The following is a 22415-nucleotide window of genomic DNA, read 5'->3' on the forward strand; positions in this document are numbered from 1 at the left end:
GACAATGGCAACTTGCCAGCAGCGGAAAAAAGCGGAGAATATGGATCCAAGGGTTCAGTCAATCAGCAGGGTCGACAAAAGCGGAAGCTTATCTCGAAAACACTAAGCAGTAAGCGGAAAGCAGTGTGGAATGCCATCTGTGAGCCCATTTGCATGCCAACCTATTGAAGGGCAGGCGACCATGAAAATAATTTCTCCAGCATGTCACGGGGATGTGCCGATAAATGTCAAAACATGTCAATATCTGAATTTATCTGAATATATATTTCCGTATTATATACATGCCTATCTTGTCCTATTTTTTTTTTTGCCACGCTCCTTTTATGCTTACTTTGTCTGAAAGTTTGAGGGCGTTGCACACAAAAGTGTCACACATGACCGCCCGAGTGACTGCAGTCGACAGTTGGTTGCTGAATGGCACTATTCATGCTCGTTATATGTGCCAGCTTATGTCTAGCTTCTTGACAACTCGGGTAACAAGCACCTAGCTCATAAAGCTTTGGGGCCAAAAACGCAATTTACATTTCTTAAATCCGTTTAATGGCCGGCAGAAATGTGCCTCAAGGGCTTTTAATTTAATTAGTTTTGCTAGCAACCATGCAATTAAATGAAAATTCATTTTTTGCATATTTTTGCATACTGTGGTGTACCAGTGCGTGTGTCAGCTTTCCTAATTGAAACCAGAAAGCCAACATGTGCTGGAGGTAAGCGGTGTTAGAACCTTTTACCCGCCATAAATTATAAATCAATGGGAAAAGATAATGCCATTCGAAAACCCACACATGTCGTGGCATGTTTGATGAGAGTACATTTTGTCAATTGTTCACTTTTTACGACTGCACAAGGTGAAGGCGGGCACTTCTGGCCAAGTCGAGTACGTTTTATGCTAATGCGTTTCCCTCAACGGGGACTTCGTTAATATTTATGAAATGGATTTTGCCATCTAGATGCAAAGCCGATTAACAGTCAAGCAAATAAGGATGATTTGGCAAACGAAAAAGTAATTATTTTTGGCAAGCAATCATTCTGCAGGCCATTTCCCAAAGGGCCCCAACGACTTTTACAGACTTAATTAAACTTAAGCTAATAAAAATGCTCCTTGGGTTTGCCTTTTGTTCAATTAAAATAGGCATTCTAATCAAATTCAATCTGGAAGGAAAGAAAAGTGTACGAGATATTTGCTTTTCAATTTTCAAGTGGAGAGAAAATTTGACCACGACAAAACAAAACAAATCAAATAAAATGAAGTGTAAAATGTGATTTGAATATTTTTCTAAAGAAAAACGAAATATTTGTTCATCTGTGAGAGCAATGTTTTTTTGGTCACAAAGCACGAGTACCATTTCACTGAATTGATAAATGAATTTCTGTATTGGCAGCAACATTTTATTTCAAGCGTTCTTCTTCAACAAATTGCTTGTCTGCTCTTCAAAAAGTGTTTTTCTGGGATTCCTCGACATGTTTTGCATCCTGCCAACGAGCTACAACCACAACAAGCTGAAACCTACAGCCCACCAGGCCACCCATAAAAATGCCCATCCATCCGTAGACCCGTCGATTTGTGGCCTGTCAGCCGAGACCAAGAACAAATGGATTCCGCTGCCGAGCTCCATAGATTTCAGTCTCAACCTAAAGTCAATATTTTATTATCAATCTGCCAGTACTTACAAAACTGTTAAATGCTGCTTCAATGGATTACTATTGTTTCCCAATCACTTATCAATTAAACTGCATTCCAATTTTTGAATTACAGCTGCATACGAAAAATGCCCATTTAAATGTAAATCGATGCAATCTGAAAAACAGAATTCAACAAAAACACAACCAAACATGGTTTTCGGTAATTAAATAATAAATTGCAAAACTACGTTCTATGTTTTGCTGCAAACTCGCATTTATGCAAATTTAGCTGAATGCTTCCTGCGTTTTCTGTTCTTAAATTGCTGAAAGTGCAATAAGGAATGTAATCAAATTAAACAAAATTCTTCTTGCTAATTGGGGATTCCAAAAATTACATCATTTGTTTAGATATTGGAAAACATCTGATTTAATTTATTAAACTCCTTGCATGGGTACACAAAAAAATATGTAATTCAACAGAAACGAAGGGTTTGCTTAACAATTTTTATATCAAATGAATCAACTTGAAGAGAGTGTAACCAAAATAACACATAAATAAAAATCAAAGCACGAGTGACCTTTTTAATGAGGTAAAAAAGTCGTGACCGTGCAATCGTCAGCAATCGTTCAGCAATATATCTTATATCAAATTTTGTGCCGAAAAATTAATAAGCATAAGCATAAACTGGCTTTATGCATGTTAAAAAGGACCTCGTACTTATTTTATTAATTTTCTCAACAACAAAAAACTGGCTTTTGTTCAAAACTCGGAATATAGAAATTGTTTGCAATATATCTTAAGTTTGCAAAATGTTTGGCATGTGGATAAAAGTAAAAATGGGCGTGTCCAAATTTGGTAATAAGCTTGAGCTGAACAGGCACAATTAGAATCTGAAGAAGCTTAATATAGAAATTTAATTTATTTTCGATATCCAAAGAAATAGAAAGTCCAATTAATTTGATAAAGAGCATTGCGTCGGCATTCGATTTACTGGGTAAACGCTCTCATTAAAGACAAGTGTTTTGTCCTGCCGAGATCAAAGGTTAAGTTCAGAGCTGCAGTTTCGTTTTGGAGCCATGAAACTGGCATGTTGATGGTACCGGGGGTCGGGGTTTGTGACCTTCCCATTCTCGTAAGTGCTAAATCCTTTGCTCGTCGGGTGTGAACGTGCAGCTATACAAACTAGTGTGAACTATGTTGCAGGATGTTCGTCGCGGCCAAGTGTTCGTGGCTTTCGATTTAAACGGACGCGGAGGGTGGTCTGATTAATGTTGGTACATGAACTTGACCGTATCTGGGCAAGACAGATAGCTGGAGCCGGAGCAGGAGTCTTGGGAGCAACTGTTGCAGTCCGTCGGGGCTGGCAAACCGAAAACAAAATGGAATTTATGATGCTACCCGTTTCGTTATGATTGCAAAAGCCAATCTAATGGAAAATTCTATTCTTCCACATGTTGTCCAGTGGGCGTAAAAGGGTATTCTATATCCCCGCATGCAACCAAACACTTTTGGGGCTTTTCAAACATATGCCAAAGTTTTAGGCGAACATAACGTGCACAGTGAACGAAATCTTAATCCAAGGAAATGGTGTTGAAATCGAGATAAAATGGTGTGAAGGTGCGATGTGTTCGGATTTTCTGGAATCCTGGATGCTAAAGTAAAGCTATTCTAAAGTAACCGAAGTCAATATGAACTTTTCTATATTATATGTAAGAACGTTTTATCTTTGGTCAAATTGCTTTAAAATCATAAAAAATTTAAAATGTTATTGTTTACAATCATTTATTCATAAATGCCATTTAATATATTAACCGATTAATTGCGATATAGCATTTTGTCAAATCTACGCAAAGAAAAAATTTGACATATAAAGTTTCTTAAAAGAGACTCAGACTAATTTCAACAATAGCAACAAAAACGGGAAAAAGAGGTTTGATCAAAGATTTTTTTTTTAATTAGCAAATATAGATAATAAAAGAAAACTAAGTTGTTAATGGAACGTCATCTTAATTTCAAAATCGGGGCTGCCAAGAACGTGAAAATTTAAAATCTAGATACAAAATTCTTGTTTTAAGAAAAAATATTATTTCACCTGGTCGACTTTGTTCATAAATTTAGATCGCAAGATTTTTCTCTCTGTGCATAAGCAAGGACGCCGGTCTGGTGACAGTGGAAATATCTTTAGGACAAAACTAGGTCAGTATAAATTATTTCCCACTTTAAATCTATTAAATATTTTAACAGCCACATGTGCAGCAATAAGTAAAGGGTTATTATTGACCATGTCCGCCAGTAATTTTTACTGTATGATCGTTGCTTACCTTAATAACTTGTAATCGTATTTATATATGGAGGTGAAAATATCTTAAGTATTTCAATATGCCTACATTTTAAATGTATTAATGCAGCGATAAGTTGCACTTTGATATTGAATTAAAACACATAAACTGCTTGCTGACCGATTTGCATATAAAGACTCATTATGAATCACAACGTTGTCAACGTGACATTGGGCGAATCTTAGGCATTAAATTATGGTGTGATACGGTCAGGCTCCACTTAAATTCAGTGTCATACAATTTAAAATTGACCATGAGCAATGCAATAATTTCCGTTCTGAATTACATTACCTATAAATAACGAATTAAGTTAAGAAAACAAGAGACTGAAATCGGAATAAATTTTATATCAGACACAGTTTATGCATTCATATTTATTGGCTGGCTGAAATATTGCATTTTATTTTCATAAAATATTTAACATATCGACTGTGCAATCGACTACAGTTTTAGAGAGTATCTCAATACTTACAGTGGTAATATCGTAATATCTTTTACCAAGGCTTAAAAAAATGTGAGCAAATTAGTAAAAGCACATAAATTTATACTGTGCTGTTGCTGTGCGCCCAGCAAAAATTTCAAATGAAAGCAAACACCGGAACATGTATATGTAAGCTAATGTATTATTTGCTAGCTGTGAAAAGTTTGGCAGCTCCTGTGAAATCATTTGATTTAATTTCGTTTCTGCCTTGACGTTTAAAAGCAAAAGCTGCACCAACAGCGTTTGAACTTTGAAAAGCAAAACATTGCTTTTGCGATGCTGTCAGAAATTTTACGTTTCTAAAAATATTATCTACGATCAAGTTGGTCCAAATTTAAAAGCTATTTAAAGCCCTAGCTTCAAATTAAAATGACTATCTTATACCTGATTTTTTTACCTGACGATACAATAAGTTGTTGAATAATAAATACATCAGTACATAATATTTATATCAATTCACAAAATAGTCAACGTATTTTTCTGAGGTTTTATATTAAAACAAGAAAGAAAGCAAACTTCGGCAAGCCAAAGTTCATATACCCTTGCAGCTATTGCAAGAATTAAACATTTTTGAAAACATTAAAATTATAATTTACTTGCGTATACGTTTAAAAACATTGAAGCTGTGATGATTTGCAGCTCAATTATTTGATAGTTATTTTATATATTTTTATTGTTCCTATGGGAGCTATATGATATAGTCGTCCGACTTTGATGAAACTTAAACCGTAAATTGGAAATATTTAACCATTACTAAATGTCGAAGAACTAAACAAAAAATTAAAAAACAGCAAAGTTATAATTTTTTTACATTTATTTTTCCGATTGTTCCTATGGGAGCTATATGCTATAGTCGTCCGATCCGGCTCGTTCCGACTTATATACTACCTGCAATAGAAAGACAACTTTTGGGAAAGTTTCATGCAGATAGCTTTAAAACTGAGAGACTAGTTTGCATATAAACGGACGGACAGACGGACAGACGGACGGACAGACGGACAGACGGACGGACAGACGGACATGGCTAGATCGACTCTACTAGTGATGCTGATCAAGAATATATATACTTTATAGGGTCGGAGATGTCTCCTTCACTGCGTTGCAAACTTCTGACTGAAATTATAATACCCTCTGCAAGGGTATAAAAAGACGCTCTACGCTCTAGTCCAGTATGCAATGGCAACTATATGGCGCGATTTTTTGTGGTCCAGCAGTGATTGGGCCTTATTTGTGTTTTGTTTTCAATTATTCATCAATGTTTTTCTTCCTTTTGACGCATCCAAGAATCCCCTTCTAACATCTAACACGATGTCCTGCAAACGAAGCGTGCATATTAAACGGGCGCCAATGCGGCGTATACGCAACACAAAGAACACTGCGAGCTGCCGCTGAGTGCCAAGGCTGCAGAAGTGTTCGTCCGCTGATTTTTTTCTCCCCATCCCATCCAGGCTGTCATTCAAAGCCAGCCAGTCACCCAATGCCAATCCGTCCGCCTGTCGCTCAAGTTTATGCAAACAAACACGGCGGAATGCGAAATGAGCGAATGCAGCGCTGACAATCAAGTGGGGACCGGGGGTCAGGACTTGCTCTGTGAATGCTTGAGTGGGTGCCGACAACAAGTTCCGTTTGCTCATTAAAGGTTTCTTTTTCAGGTCCACCGACAGCCGTCTAATAGATTTTTTGGCGGGGTCTTAGCTTCGCTTGAATCCTTCATGTCTTAAAATATCCAAGATCAAACTTTCTTTTGCAAGCTTTTCTCATATCCGTGCGGAAATTATAAAGCTGCATGCGGATGCTTTGCTTGGTACTAATTACACTTTGTTAAGTGCAAATCCCCTTCGAAAATGTCGCCTTTAAAATACAATTTAAAGGGTTGCGAGTGAACTGAACTATGTTTTAATTGAATAATGAAATACAATTTCAATTACGAAAATGATTAACGATTGCAGTGGATACACAGAGGATTGTTTGAATTGTAACTATCAAGATAATCAGGTGTATTACTTTACAAATATAAATTAATCTTGTTTGACAAGTATCAGTTTAAGTTATGCTTTTATGTATACTGATAATCTTGTTTAACTCCTTATGAGTACATTTAAAGCAATGATTTACGATTGCTATGTGTTCCCATTCCATTTTTCCTTTTACAAATTATATCTTAACTTCTATTTTCATAGCTTTGTCGTTCTCTGATTTGAATTTCCCCGGGTATCCTTCGACTAATTACCCCGATGACAAGCCGCGTTTGCTGTCATGCTGATGGCAGGCCACAAAAAAAGGGTTTTGCAAGCTCGGGCAATTTCATAACTTCATTAGCGACTTAAAAGTCCCGACTTTCAGTCATCGACAGAAGGGAAGAACCTCATGCAGCTGAAGCAGTGAAGAGTATTTTTTAATGACTTTAGGGCTGTGAAAACAGGGGTCGAGGCGAATCGGAGTTGTGTGGACCGACCAGGCAAAACATACTATGTCCGAATTGATCATCAATCATATTTGATGTGCTTTTTCATGACCTTCGATTACCGCACTAAAAACCCGACTATCCAGTGGGTGGGGCAGGTCGATTGAATATTTAAAGGGTCTTGTTTTTATGGTTGTCCGTGAGCTGTGGACTTGAACTCGCCAATAAATGGGGAGGCGGATGCGTTCAGTGATGCAAAAGCCAACTTAAAGTTGATTAAATTAGAAGTTTTATGACCTCAAAACAAAATATCAAAGTTTTTACAACATCTGCGGCAACCTTGAAACTTGATAAATTGTAGCAGAAAGTAGCGGTGGCCATGGACATAAAAACAAATCTTTAATCATTCGAGTGACACGGAAAGACGACGAACGGCGAACGACGAACTCCAGCCGGACACGGAGCTAGAGAGTCCACTTGGGTGGATGGATAATGTCGAAAGTTTGCAGGCGAGCATGTCGGGCCATAAGCAGGAAGTGAGTGAACGAGAGTCAAGGGCAACCCAGTCGGGAAATTCATTAAGCTCCTTCCATCATCCACCCGCAACAGGATTCTACTCCCAGTGGCAAGTGCTTGCCAAAAATGCTCTGCGAGGTGCGGGGAAATGTAAGGCAAAACTTTTGCGGTGCTCAAGTAAAAACAATTAACACAAATTAATTTACATCTAAGTTTGTGTAATGCACTTCGTAAATAAGCTTAATTATTTTGTATACTTTCTGCTATTGAAGCTCTTGCTTCGAAACTTTTTATAAATTTGGTTTGCCTAAAACAATATTTGTATATGAATTTGAGAGAATTCACCGGGGACATATAAGTAATGCCAAGTTGTTTGAAGAATGTCAACAAAGTTTGGTGCAAATGGGTGGTAAAAATAATAAGTATTTTACCAAAACTTTTCAAAAAATTAAAAAATTGTTGTTTTTCATGAAATTAGTGACATCTTAGTATATCGTGGTGGATAATCGAGAAATCATCTATAAAAACTAAAAGGGGTAATTTTTGTGGACGCAAAAAAAAATACTTTTGCTGTTCTATTTTTTGTTTACTGTTTTAATGTTTACAAATATTATATTTTGTTTTCTTTACTGTTTACAAAAATTATATTTTTCACTTCTTTATATTAACTTTTATAAGAATTAAGACAGTTAATAAAATGCATACTTTGCCATCTTAAATGATTTATTTACAGACGATTTATTGTATTCAAGCAACGATAAGGTTTACTGGTGACTTCGAAAACATTTTAAATGTGAAAAAACAAACGTCCAACAATATCAAATATTGTAGCCGATTCTGTTATCTCTGGACCCATCGCAGAATTGCCATCCGGTTGACCTTTGTGACATTTTTATGACAAACGCACTGCAAACCGATGAAGAGGATTGCTCGTTTGCTCTGCATCCAGACCCTTGTGCCCGAAGGATTTTGGTTGTGTTCTCTTTGTGAGGCCGATGGGCGCCATGTGTTTCGTGATTTAGGTCGCCGTGGACTACGCCCAACCTGCTCCGGCTGGTCAGAGTCGGAGTCACTTTATGCAAATGACAGTCTGCCAGACAATCTGATTTTAAGTGAGGGCTTTAAGCCACATCCTGCCGCTCTTTGCTGCTTAAATCGCAACCAACTATCCCGGAATCGCAACACAATTTGTACAACAGAGTGGGAGAAAATGAATTTTTTACGGTTTGCGAATTCCGCACACGTTCGCCACGGGGGAAAAATCGCTGGGAGAACGCTAAATCCTCGCAAAACAACGGATAGAGCGACTTAACTCGCTGTCGTACGGTTTTATTTCATTTAAAAGAATTGCATATTTGGCAGAACATTGAAAATCAGCGAGCTGTAAGCAGAGAAATTTGCGTTGTTGGTCTACATTTGCATATTGCTGAATGGGTATGAATTTTGGCCAGCAGTCGCACAGAATTATATATTTCATTTAACTATGTAGATTGAAGAAGTTACTTTGCACCACCACAAAAGTCGACTGATACTTTGGAAGGTAGAGAGAGAAACTCTTAAAGGCCTTAACGAAATAGTTACTTTCGGTATAGGTTCTATTTCAACCAGAGCCCCCCATATTTCTTGGTGTGGCCTTTGACAAGTTGCCTCAAAATTTCTCAAACTAGGAGGCAAAACCAAACTGATGGTGCCGGTCCAAGGAATCCTTTGTCGCCTCCCATAGGTGCACTAATTGCCCTGATTTGATAACCTAACTGAGCGAGTGAACGCTACAGAAAGGCTAACAAACTTGCAGGCGGCAGGCGCTGCAAAAGGCGAAAGTTATGGTACATTGCGTTCCCCTCAAGGAGCTTGCGTTGCTGAGGGACAATTAAAAAGTTTCCGCCCACAGGCGCCTGCTAATGGGGAAATTGCACACTCAGTTAGTGTTGCTTCCCCAACACTTGGCACTGGGATCCGCGGAGGAAATTGAAACTCTCATCTCGCCATTGTGCCGACGGCAGTTATAATTTTGCTGGGCGTGTCGCGTCCAGACTACGTACTCATAGGCATTATTAGCATTATTATGAGACAGACCATTACCACAATCATTGTCATGGCAGCAGGACAAAGTTTCCCACTTACCAAGCACAAAACTTTCCCGCTCGCTTGTAAGTGTGTGAGGGCTCTGCGGTCTACCAACACCATGGCCATTTTGTCCAAAGACATTTGTAGTTTGGTTGCTATTTATTGTCGGGTTTTTCTAAGCCTGGTTTTGGGCCGCAAGCTATGGTTGCTTTAAATATATACAAATTGTAGATTCAGTAATCTACTTTAAAATATTTATATATCATTTTTTGTTACTGCCTTAACAACTTAACCAAACCGCAAAAATAATGTTGATACATAGATTACAAACTCAACCGACTTTGCACTTCGCCATTGTTGCCGCAGCCAAGTTAAAAAACAGAAACGCAGACTACACAAGAAAAAGTTAAAAAAGAATTAAATTTTGGCAATAGTTTTTGTGCGCCGACTTTGATTATCCCCAATATCAATCGAAAAAGTAAGGGCAACTCTTTTTTTCGCACTCTTGCGTTTTCAAAAAAGTACAGAGTTTTAAAATGCCGTATATATTTTTTATACCTTATTTTTTCCTTTTCCACTGCCCTTAAATAATTATTTATTTAGTCTACCGTTTCAGTATTTTGCTGATGGCTTTTAATCTTGTTATTCAACTGAATTTCAGTAAGCTATGTGTTAAACAAACTTTTCAACTGAATTTTGTGAAAAGCTTTACTTTCAATTTTAGTCTTAAAGAATAGATAAATTAAATAACAGATAGAAAAACTTTCGCTTAAGCTTCTTTAAAATAAAATAACTGTTTCCGTACTAGGAATGTTTTAAATTTTGTATAGCCAAGACCGTTAGAAAAGCACAATTCTTTCCCATAAAAGTCAAAAATAAATCACTATTTTTTAAAAATCACATCCAAGACCACAAGGACCTTTTCTTTTTGGTGAGCAAGATGCAAGCAAATTGACATTAAGGAATAGAGCATGCACTTAAATATTGAATTAGGCATCAACTCGTAGGGTGCTCATATGCTTGGCTACATGAATGACATTTGAAACTTCCAGGTCGTTATTCATAACAATATTAACACTCGACTGCCGACCATAAAAGTGAATAATGGGGCAAGTGTGAGGCATTCCCAGTGCCCTGTGTAAAGTTTATGTTTTGTGTTGTGTGCAACTATGTCCATGCCCTTAGCCAGCAAGAAGAGATTTCATAAAATCTGGTTGTGAAGCGAAACCGGAACAACAAGTTTTTCCAATTTGGAAGGCAAATGCAAATGCGTTCGCAGGGATTTCAAAGTAATGCCTTGCAGTTTATCAACAGGCACAGTGGGGCGCCGAGGCTCCAGCTGCATACCGATGCACAGTGGGCGAGCTTATAATCTGGGGAGATACTGCACTTTATTTATATCATAGCTGGCCTTTGTGCGTAACACTCCATTATGGCTGACCACCGGAGCCACCTGTCGTTATTCCAGCCACGAACCCACTCGCATGTGTGTCCGGGTCTCTGGGGTCACTTAATGGCGCCACGTTCACGTCCATGTCCATGTCCACTGCTAAGTCTGTGTTTGCTTAGCGTCTAGCAACTCCCACGTCGAACGGCTGTCATCAACGTAATTATGCTGTCAACAAAAAGGGAGAAAAAACAACGAGCACAACGTGAAAAAGAACGGATGGGCATAGTCATGGACCAGGACATTACGGGGGTCAGTCTTGGCAACTAAGGATACTACGAACCGGGTACCGAGAACCGGCCAGGTCATCGTCATCATTGTCAGCTGCTTGTCGTCTTGCCGGCCACACGACGTGCAATGGTATTAAATGTTTAGCACGTCTTCTTACCCTCGTTGTTCTTGGACTCCGGCTGTTTACCCAAGCTCTCGTGCAAATATTTATTTAATGCTCATTGGCACGCACTTTACACGTCTTCTGGCTGACTGCCTAATTGTGCGTTAAGCGTTTAACAATTTTTTTGCACTTCAATTGCAGCTGACAAAAGACTGAATAGGAGTAATTAATAGAAAACACAAATTAGCGAAAAAAATAATCATTGATTTACACAAAAACAAGAAAGAAAGCAAACTTCGGCAAGCCGAAGTTCATATACCCTTGCAGCTATTGCAAGAATTTAACATTTTTGAAAACATTAAAATTATGATTTACTGCGTATATGTTTAAAAACATTGAAGCTATGATGATTAGCAACCCAATTATTTGATAGTTATTTTATATATTTATATTATTTCTATGGGAGCTATATGATATAGACGTCCGATTTTGACAAAATCTAAACCATAATTCTGAAATATTTAACCATTGCTATATGTCGAAGAACTGAACAAAAAATTAAAAAACAGAAAAGTTATAATTTTTTTCATTTATTTTTCCGATTGTTCCTATGGGAGCTATGTGCTATAGTCGTCCGATTTTGATGAAATTTAAACCGTAAATCGGAAATATTTAACCACTACTAAATGTCGAAGGACTGAACAAAAAATTAAAAAACAGAAAAGTTCTAATTTTTTTCATTTTTTTTTTCCGATTGTTCCTATGGGAGCTATATGCTATAGTCGTCCGATTTTGATGAAATTTAAACCGTAAATCGGAAATATTTAACCATTACTGAACGTCGAAGAACTAAAAAAAAATTAAAAAACAGCAAAGTTATAATTATTTTTCATTTATTTTTCCGATTGTTCCTATGGGAGCTATATGATATAGTCGTCCGATCCGGCTCGTTCCGACTTATATACTACCTGCAATAGAAAGACAACTTTTGGTAAAGTTTCATGCAGATAGCTTTAAAACTGAGAGACTAGTTTGCATATAAACGGACGGACAGACGGACAGACTGACAGACGGACAGACGGACAGACGGACAGACGGACATGGCTAGTTCGACTCTACTAGTGATGCTGATCAAGAATATATATACTTTATAGGGTCGGAGATGTCTCCTTCACTGCGTTGCAAACTTCTGACTGAAATTATAATACCCTCTGCAAGGGTATAAAAACAGGTGTTAAAACAAGAGAGTTACTTAATAGGAATGGAATACTTAATAGGATGGAATACATCACGGCTAGTTTTAGACAGTGTTAAAATATTAAGGTCAAAATAGAAAGGCAGAAAACATATCCAACTTGTTTACAATGATTTTTCGTTTATAGTTTTATTTTCGTATATAGTTTTATTTCCAAAACTATGCAAGAACACCTATTATAATATTCGGAAGTCTTCGTTCCTAATTAAATTTAAATTTAATATTAATTAAGTCAGTTCAGATGCAAATAAAATATGAATAAAATAATAGAAAACATTTTTCCATAGTTAAATGCTTAGTCAATATCAAGGAAGTGAGTAAATGGAAATATAAAACAAACACCTAGAAATATAAATGAGCAAAAAAATTACCAAATGAATAAGTGCGGAAAAAAATAAAATCTCAAAGGGGAACAGTAATTTAATATTTTAATTACCAACCAGCATTTTGTGCTACTTTGTGGTTGCCATAAGTTGTCTTCCCTGAAATTACACTGCTTCACCATCAATTCTACATACTAACTGTGGTAGGTAAAAGCCCTAACATGAGGTAAAACAAAATTTTAAATGACTCTGCACAATGTAACCAGAGATATAAAGTTGATATGAGGTTTTTGGGTTTAATCTGCTGAGAATCCCATTCCCCGGTGAGCACTTGTTTTTCTGGGTGTGACACATGTACAACGTTTACTTTTGAGGGAAACGCACTAATCTGCAGATGTTTTGTCCACTACTCCCACACATTTTGCCGGTCTGCAGGAAAACTCAGCCAAGCATACTTGATATGTGGCGGAGGAAAAACTTATGGCTTCCGACATTTTCACCGGCCTCCCAAAAACATGATGAGTGTCCAGCCGGCATACCATACTTTTCCCATTTTCGCACCCATCAATTATGATTGTGCTTATCTTATTTTAAACATGAACCTTAAATATCACTGCTAGTCATTAAATCCCTACCAAAGCAGTGCTTAAAATAAATATACACCGCTGCGTATAGGTAATATAGAAAGGAATGCGTATACGTAATATATAATAGAATGCATAAGGGGGAAATAAAATCTTTAGTGGAAACATAAATGTAATTTACAAGTAAATGTATTTTCAATATATTCCTTAATATTTATTTTCAATAAGGCTCTTTACTCCCAAGACATATATTTTTATATCCTTCGGCAAGGAGCAAGGATAACAGGTTTGGCAACAGCTGCTTACAGAGCTCTGTTGGGAAATTTCCCAAACATCAGCTAACAGCATCCCGATGTCCTTGCTGCCACTCGGAAAACCTCCAGTCAGTCTTAAACGCGAATCCAAAGAGCACGGTTGATTCTTCGGCCAGTTGTCGGTTAAAAACAAATGTGATCAGTATTCCCAACGACACAAAAGTTTGAGTGATAAAAGCTTAAAAAATTAAAACCTTGTTTATGTAGAAAAAAAATGTAACAAAAAGAATACAACTTAAAAAAAACCTGTTGATTGTAATTCGTGAAATATATGTATATAATACTTACCAAATATAATAGTTAACCAAATATTCGAAACAATAATACATTTATTACGTTAAAATAAAATAAATAAAATAATAAAATAAAAAAAAACAAATAAAAATCACAGAAAGAGAGCCAAAAACTTTAACTACCTTGAGAATAGTTAAACAAATATAAACTAAAAATATTTTTCATGCAAGCTATTAAGAATGTATTGAAGTAAGACATTTTAGGCTGACTAAAACATTTAAGGAAACGTGTTCATTACATAAAACATAAACTTTAATGGAATAAAACGCAATATTCGTGGATTAAAAAAAAGTAAGTTCTTACATGACTTTAGTGCATCGTAACTAAGCTTTAATAATAAATTTCCCTCCGATACAAATGCAAATCTATAAATCTCCATAGGCAAAAATATGGTTCTTAGCAGGCTTATTGCTATTGTTGTTAGCTTGTTTGCACCGACTTAAATGCAACAAAGCTGATTTATGGCAGAGGCCACGAGTCCAGCTTAGTGGCCAGGGGCAGCTGGGGTTAAAGGGCAAATACCGGGGGCAGTGTGGCATCAAAAGAAACGTGGGCAAACGCTAAGAATGGCGCTCGCTTATATATGACTTACAGATGCTCCTCCTTCGTAGAGGTTTTGTCGCTCTGCGGCGGCGGGGAAAATTAATTTGCCGCCGAGACTGAAATCTAATAAAAATCAATTATTCGGTGAAATAATTGCGCGTTCAGAAAATGAAAATTCTAAACAAACAAAGAGAAGGCAGAAGTGAAATAGCGTTGAGTGTTGTAAAAATTAATGGCGCCAAAGTTGAATGTATATTGTTTGGAATTCAATAAAATAAATTTGGCAAATGGCTCGCAACTTTCGATAAGCTTCTAGGGATTTCCGAATATTTTAGCTTTCACTAAAAGGAGCATACTATAAATTAAACTGTGTAGTTAGTTAAAGTGAAATACATAATTAATTATCATGTTCGGTGTAATTGGATTTCTTAGTACACAATTTCTGAATCATTTGTAAAATCAGCTTTACACAGAACTTTAGCACTTTTCTTAGTACAAAAATTCGGAATCATTTGGAAAATCTGCTTTTACAAAGAACTTTAGCATTCAACTATAATGAGCCAACTACATATTTGGAGAGTGAACTTAACGCCGTCTTTTCATGAGTTCGCGGACTTTTTTATTTCATTCGGTCTTATGTACGTTCGTTTGCCAAATGGCACTGTTTTTGGCTTAAACATAGCTCATTAGTCTTGGGTCATTGGGCAAAATAACGAGAGCTAATTGTGCAATGGAATTAAACTTGAGAACAAAAGCTTGAGAATGCATTTTTCGGGCAAAGTTTTTCACGGCTAACCTGGAGTTTGACGCAATAACTATAATGGGGGTCAGCCCGAAGAGAGATAAGCTGCTGTTAATAACTTTCAAGCCCGTTTTGGTCAGAGTTATTGTCACAACCTAACCAGAAGGCGACCCCCAGATTATATGGGTGTCTACATTAAGTTTTGAAGCTTAATGCCTGGACGAATAGATGGAAAATTAGTTTCAAGTTTGTTGGCCAGACTTTTGTGGGTCAGGTTAAATAGTTTTCCTGAGATCTTTGGAAAGTTCTTTGAAAATTCTAATCCTAGTTTGTTATTTGAGGCTTACTAATGGACTTAAAACTTTAAATTTCGCTTAGCCTTAAATTGTAATTTTTATCTCTGAACTTGAATGTCATGACTGAAAAGTTCCGGCTGATTAAACTGCGAAATGGCAATCACGTAGTATCTTAGCCATTTCACACTGCCTTTCTAAGTCCAGCTTACTTAATTAAAATGCCCTTTGCGCCTTCACACAGCAATTATGCGAGGACGTTTCCTGTTTAAAGTGTTGAAAGTATATTAAATTCGGACGAGATGGCCGATGTGTAGGGTCTGCGCACACAAAATGCCATTTGCAACATTTTCATGCTCGAAGGACTTTTGACCATTTAGGACTGGGGGCCTGGAGGAACTTAAGGACCTTAAGGATATTGCGATGGGCATCGAGGCGTGGCCTTGGGAACACCCTGTTGTCGCAGGATATGCATGATTGATGCTAGACCCTATCATAAATTGAATTCGCCCCATCCGAAACCATTGCTTTAATTAAATTCTCCATGAGCAGATTAAGAACAATAAGTGCTCTAGTGCAAATTAAGCTCCGGGGCTGCGGGTGCGTGAATAAATAAATATTTTAACAGCGAATGGGAACCAAGTTTGGGCCTCGGAAATGGTGGCCATTGGGGTTTTCCCATTCCCAGCAGCCATTAATATTTATTATTACAGCTTTGCATCGCCGCCTTTACGGCTCTTTAAAGCCGTCCAAGGCTGGCATTAAATGGCCAATTTTGTGAGGGTAAGATGAACGATAATAAAGTGAAAAAAGGAGTACACAAAAACATAGCTTTGAGTCGACAGCATTTGGGTTTTTGCTTACCGAAATGGTTTCTATCTGTTTGCCATAATTGGCTAGTTCAGAGTTTGGCAAACCTTGCCAAAATCTTTCTTGCAGCTGCAGCTGCATTTGCATTTGATTGTTATGGATTAGTTTTGAATTTGTTTCTGCAAAAAGCCAGCTTTTGGTTTTGCTCTCTGCCATTCATCGGAAGAGAAACATTCTGCACTAATGAGCTCCCAAATTGCCTTACAATTGGCTTCCGGATGCGCTTTTGTGCAATCGGAGGCAAACACTTTTGAGAAAGCCTGTCAGCAATTTCAAGTGCTTATATAAGCATACGGAATTCCTTCAGCTGAAGTGCCTTAATCCGCATTATTTATTTATGAAGGCGTCCTTTGATTTAGTAAGCTCCTGCTTGAAGTTTTTGCCCCGCTTTTCATCCTTATTTGCGTTACAAATGCGCGACTCTTGGCTGAAACGCGTATGCGAACATCATCGTAGGGGCATATGTATGGCATTAGCTTGCCTACAACTCGTAGATCAAGAGCTAAGCCCAAAGTGGCTTAGGCCACAACCGCTCTTCTTTTTCCAGCCATTCCTGTTTTTCCGTCTGTGCTGCTATTATTTATTGAGGCGTGTGTGGTGGAGTGCGCACTCGATAAACGTGAATAATATGGTTAATTATAATCGCAGGCAGATGAGTGATTTCCCCGATATGGCTGAAATATCAAGTCTGGGCCCTGGGGCCAGGCTTAATTAGCAAGCTGTCGACCATCAATTTAAATGACTGATAAGCCGGGCCAAAAGGCTACACTAGTCAATACTGAATCTTCAAGGCAAACGAAGCGGAATAAGCATCAATAAACCAGTACTTGACTGCACACAGCTATAATCCTTTCACTGTCTATTACATTCAGTTTGCATAATTTGTAATTTGTGGTTTGAATTTAACGGGAAAATTCTACTTAAATAGCTGGCTAAATGAGTTGGAAATTATTATTTATGTATTGTAATTAGCATATTTTATATACATAATATACTTTAAATTGAATGGCATTTAAATGCAATTTGAATGAGTAATTATGCAAACAAAAATAAATTAAATAAATATAATTCAATATATATAATATAATTAAAAGATTTTAGATTCGTTTTGTAGAATTTATTTTGAAAACATGAAATAAATAAGTTGATGCGTTTAAAGATACATCTTCTTGCTCGCTGGTTTGTTGTTTAACAAAAGTGTATGCCATTTCAGACTTGTTTAGGCTGTACATTTGTTATAAATACCCCGACGAAGGTCGTGGTAAATAAAGCCGGATGCTTGGCAAACCCGCAATTAAGATGAGTAACCAAGTGGGGCATACAGTGAAAGCGACCAATTTCAAGCACAATCAACTTTAACCTCCTTCGTTCAAGAATCGAAGCGACGGGGCACATGACAAATGGAGATGGCTCCCTCCGGTGTAATCGGGGCATTCGTGGCAACATTGTGTACCCCAGTATCGAGCCGAGGAAGATTTTGTCGGGAATCAGGACTTGCGGGGTCTATCAGCTGCACGCATCATTTGCTCGGCATACGTACGTGAGTGACAACATTAAATAATCCATTTAATGTGGCGTGTATATGTATATCATTTCGACTGCTATCAGTGCCAATCTCCATATACACGCACCGCCAAAAAAAAAACAAACACAAAATCAATAAACAAACAGCCGCTCTGTCAACAGGAAGAGGCAGGATCTCGGAAAAAAAGGAAAACCATGGACGAGGATTAGAAAAGACCAGATATGGGCGGCTTGTGGGGGAAGTTTCCCATGTTTTGTCTGGCAGCCGAAGTCTCTCATTCTCCTTGAAGGCCTGTCTTGACGGTTTTTCCTCAACCGCTGACAGACAGCACAGTGGGCTTGATGTTGAGCGAAAAGAGGTTGTTCGGATGGGCAAGAAAAAGCCGAGTCATGTGTTTTCCTAAATAATTTTCTCGGAGCGTTTTAGGAGAATGCACTCCCTAGCTCAGCGGCATTTTATTTTAATTTAAATTAGTTTGATATTGTTTGCTAAGACCCTTAATGAACTTCAAGTTAGCGGTGGAATTTGAAACGTAGCTTGCATTTTAACAAGAATTGTAGGGCAATATTTGTATTCCAGGCAAAGAGGTTAGTTTGAAAAGCAATATGTTATAAAATGTCAAACGTCAAACCAATTTTCACGTATTCCACTTTAAAGATATAATAGAACACTCCTTCAACCGTAACAAAATGGTACAATTTTACGTTGGCGAGATTTCTAGGAAAACCTAAGATTCTGTTTGTCCCAAACAGCACCGCAGTATGGAGTGTCACACAAGTCTCTTGCATTTCGTTTACTTGAGAGGATACCAAGCATTAGAATACATTTTGGTATATTTTATTTAAAATAGGTAATATTGTTTCCAAAGCCATACAAAAAAAAATGGTTAAATTGATTGGCTTGACTTGTTATATGTTAAATCAAGCAACCTTTTTTTACAAACAAGAAGATATCTAAAATTACAAATAAATTCTTACCTTATTGAATATCGTCATTTGCCATTTTTATGTTGTGCCCCACCTTTCCCATTGAATTGTTCATTAAAACCACGTTCTGTTAGAGAATGCAGTATGTCAGGGCTTTAACCTGTTGGTCAATTCTCTTCGAGGCTCCCGACTCAGTCTTTTGTTTACTTATTCATTTGACAAAGTGAAACCGAAAGCGAAGACGGCGTCCCACTTCAATAAGCATATGATTGCCTCCTCGACGACTGGTGGTGCTTCGTAGCTTCTGGAATGCGGAATGTGCCTGAGCTCATTTCGGTCTGTGTAAAGCAATTTCCGTAATGAGTCCTCTCGTGCGCAGCACTTAAAAGTATTTGGGGGTCGGGCTACTGGTACTCGTCGATTGCGTTACCCATACGCCCGGTGTGCTGCAAATTACTTTGAGCTTTGTCGGCGAAATGCGATTAAATTTGATTAATTTGCTTCGCTTTTTCTGCACTTCATGTAATCCACTTATGAAATCTTAATACTCTTAAGATTATTTTCGCTTTGCACCACATGTGTGCGGGCCCAGATTGGAATTTCAAATATCGCAAGTTTCCAAAACAAATTAATTAAACAGTAGATAGAGGAGAGAGCGCGTGTAAACGCATTGACACAGCATCAATTAACCCAAGTAGGAGCCCACAATCGAGTTAATTACTTAATTTATACCGACCTTCCGTTCGGCCCGCCAGCTCACTGGTGAAATGGGATTAATTTGTTTACTACTGGCCCCGAAACAGCCGCGAGGAATGCCGCCAGCGATGTATCGCATTATGGGCGGCAAAACGGTCGGCACTAAGTCCTGCCGGAAAGGACATTCGGGGGGCGAACAAAGGGGGTTGGCGCCACTGACCAGAAGCTTTTCAACTGGAAAACACAAATAAAACCTCATGGAATTAAGCATGGCTTTAGTTGGCCCTAACTGAAAGCCGAAGACCAGCGAGTTAAAAGTTCTAAAGAGTTGGCAGCGATATTGGCTGATTTATGTGGACAGTAGCCAAGTAATCGGGCCAACTGACAGGAGGAATGAAGTGGGCTTGTGATAAGTGCGACCCGCTGAGTGACCCACTGCCATTTAAGCCAACTTGTAGAGCAAGCCATAAAGCCATCGTTGACCTGACAAACTTTAAAGACCAGCTTAATGCCAGCGATGATGTGCATGAATAGAAAATTAGCTCCGGCTTTCGCCTCCGTTCTTAGCCCACCGTGTACTCAGGCCCACTACGGGGAATTTTGACTGGTGCATGTTGGACGCCACTAATTAAAAGTTGGCTTAAAACTTTTTCACGTTCTCTGTTTGTCGCCGAAGTGCTTAAAATCGTATTTTAAATTTTTTTTAGCCTCACTCGGTCGGCGAAGACGGATAACTGAAAGCGCGCAAAATAAATGTTCCAACTTTTTAATTGGCAAAACAATAAAAGTGATAACAAATGAAATTAAACGAGTATGAAAAAATGGGAAAAACTTTTGGACAAGTTAAAGAAATGGCTGACCGAATTGCGTGCGGCAGAATAAATTACATTTCACGCCTTAATTAACGATCTACACGTAGAATTATATATTATTTTTTTTTAAATTTATTAGAGCTTTAAAAAATCTGAAAATAAAATTGTATATACCAGGATACATTTTTTTTATTTAAAAGATTAATTATTTCTGCAAAACAAAATATTTATGTAAAAAATCATTTAATAATAGAACAGATAATTACAAAATAACGGAGTTTAAAGTTATTTTAAAAGTGTAAGACTATTAAAAAAATTGTAATATACTTTCCTATTTTTGTACTTACAATTTTATTTTGTGAGTGTAATGAGAACCACTGGAGTAATTTAAAGGATCTGGGATTGGCACTTGCATATTTATAGATTTAATTTATTTTTATAAAGTACCAGCAGGCCATTGACTGACTGAGTTGAGAGCTCATTACAAATTTAAAGCGCGCCCACAGGCGTGTTGATAAATGACTGCGCACACATTGTTAATACTTAATGCGAAATTCCTGCGTAACGCCCGGATTGCATATTCATTATGGATAATCGTGCTTTAAGTGGTCAGCCGCCAGTCCGACAATTCAGTCACATCACGCGCCAGCCATTATGGCCGGGTTAATAAATAATATTTCAAATTGAGAGCCGACTACGTTGGGATAGACGCTAGGGAAAGGTGGTCATTAATTTTACATTTTTGCGCAGCCCTTTTTTTTGGGGTCTTGCGTTCAGCTGAACTTTGTGCATAATTTGCGCATAAAAAATCATGGGCAGAAACTGAAACACGTTCATTACCTGAATGGCCGTCTGCATGTCTTTCATGCCAGCCATATAACGAGCCCAAAGCGATTGCAGGGTTCAGAGGAGCCTTTTGTCCTTGTAACGGAAATATCCCCGTAAAATTCCGATAAATTAGATTTCCCTGAAATTCTTTCCCCGAAATTCTTTCCAAATGCTTACAAATCAGAGCGATTAGGCAAGAAAAATGATAAACTCAATGAAGTGTGCTTTTAAAAAGTTTCTATCCACTTACATTCCATTTTTGCAGTCCATTGCAAATGTAAACAACTTCCAGTAAGCTCTTTTTACACAAATGTGAGCAAACAGAAAAGTGCGTAGGTATAGGGCGGCTGTTTGTCCTGTGTCAGCAAATAAGGAAATCCTGCTTGAATAGATAGAAAAAAAGGCTAACGAAAATATCATTTACCGGAAATGGACTTCCACACACCCAGCCAGCATTTTTGAAGTCCATGCCAACCGGCTTAGCCGGATGTTTAGTTGCAGGGCCGGTCAATCTAATCAAAGTATTTGTGTTAATTATAGGGGGCTAATTAGATGGCAGGCTGCCTGACAAAAAGACTTCAGCTACTGGGCCGAAACCAATTAGCCACTTTGTCGCCGCTTAATGATTCCCTTTAATGGGTTTTCGATGGTCTTGGGGTTAGGTCCATGTATTTATGTAGTCGTATAGTTATGATCCAATTAGCCAGGCAAGCAAAATTCTTGGGGTTTGCTGGCTTACCATTTTTACAGATTTATCGTTCAATGGTTTGGGGCTTATTTTTACAATTACCCAGATGCCTTTCGTGCCACAATTTAGCATATCACCAAATTTGTTGACTTTGTCCGACCAAAATAGCTGCAGAATTTTTCTGCCTGCGTGGGAAAATTCGGACACACGCCCCAAAATAAGTGTCAACTGGCATGTGAAAATAGACAAGATGTGTGGGCTGCCGAGAGGAAGGCCTGCCACAAATTGCCGAAACGTGGCCATAAATTAACGGGCGGCGCAACTAATGAAAATGTTGGTCCCAGTATCTCTGTTTCCCCAGTATCCCTGATACCAAAATTTAATTAATCTCATCACTTTGGGCAGACAGTCATTGGACCATTTGCCGTGGGGATTGATATTGATAAAAAAGAAGGGCCAAACAATGAAACGCCGAAAATAAACAGACAACAGACATATTACATGTAGATTGAC

At 37.8% G+C, this 22415-nt stretch overlaps 1 protein-coding gene across 2 annotated transcripts in view; it reads left to right on the forward strand.

The window, feature by feature from the left end:
* The window catches only part of LOC108145355 (metabotropic glutamate receptor 2), a 94583-nt gene that overhangs the window by 16398 nt on the left and 55770 nt on the right, over positions 1–22415 (forward strand). The window contains exon 1 of one of the 2 annotated variants that reach the window (XM_017270746.2): positions 13924–14270. The exons of the other annotated variant lie outside the window; for it this stretch is intronic. The gene's annotated coding sequence lies outside the window, so the exon portion shown is untranslated. Of the gene's footprint in view, positions 1–13923; positions 14271–22415 lie in introns of those variants that run through there. 2 annotated transcript variants of the gene reach the window in all.

The sequence above is a fragment of the Drosophila elegans genome, unplaced genomic scaffold (genome assembly GCF_018152505.1).
Source record: "Drosophila elegans isolate 14027-0461.03 unplaced genomic scaffold, ASM1815250v1 contig_520, whole genome shotgun sequence".
Taxonomy (NCBI): Eukaryota; Metazoa; Arthropoda; class Insecta; order Diptera; family Drosophilidae; genus Drosophila; species Drosophila elegans.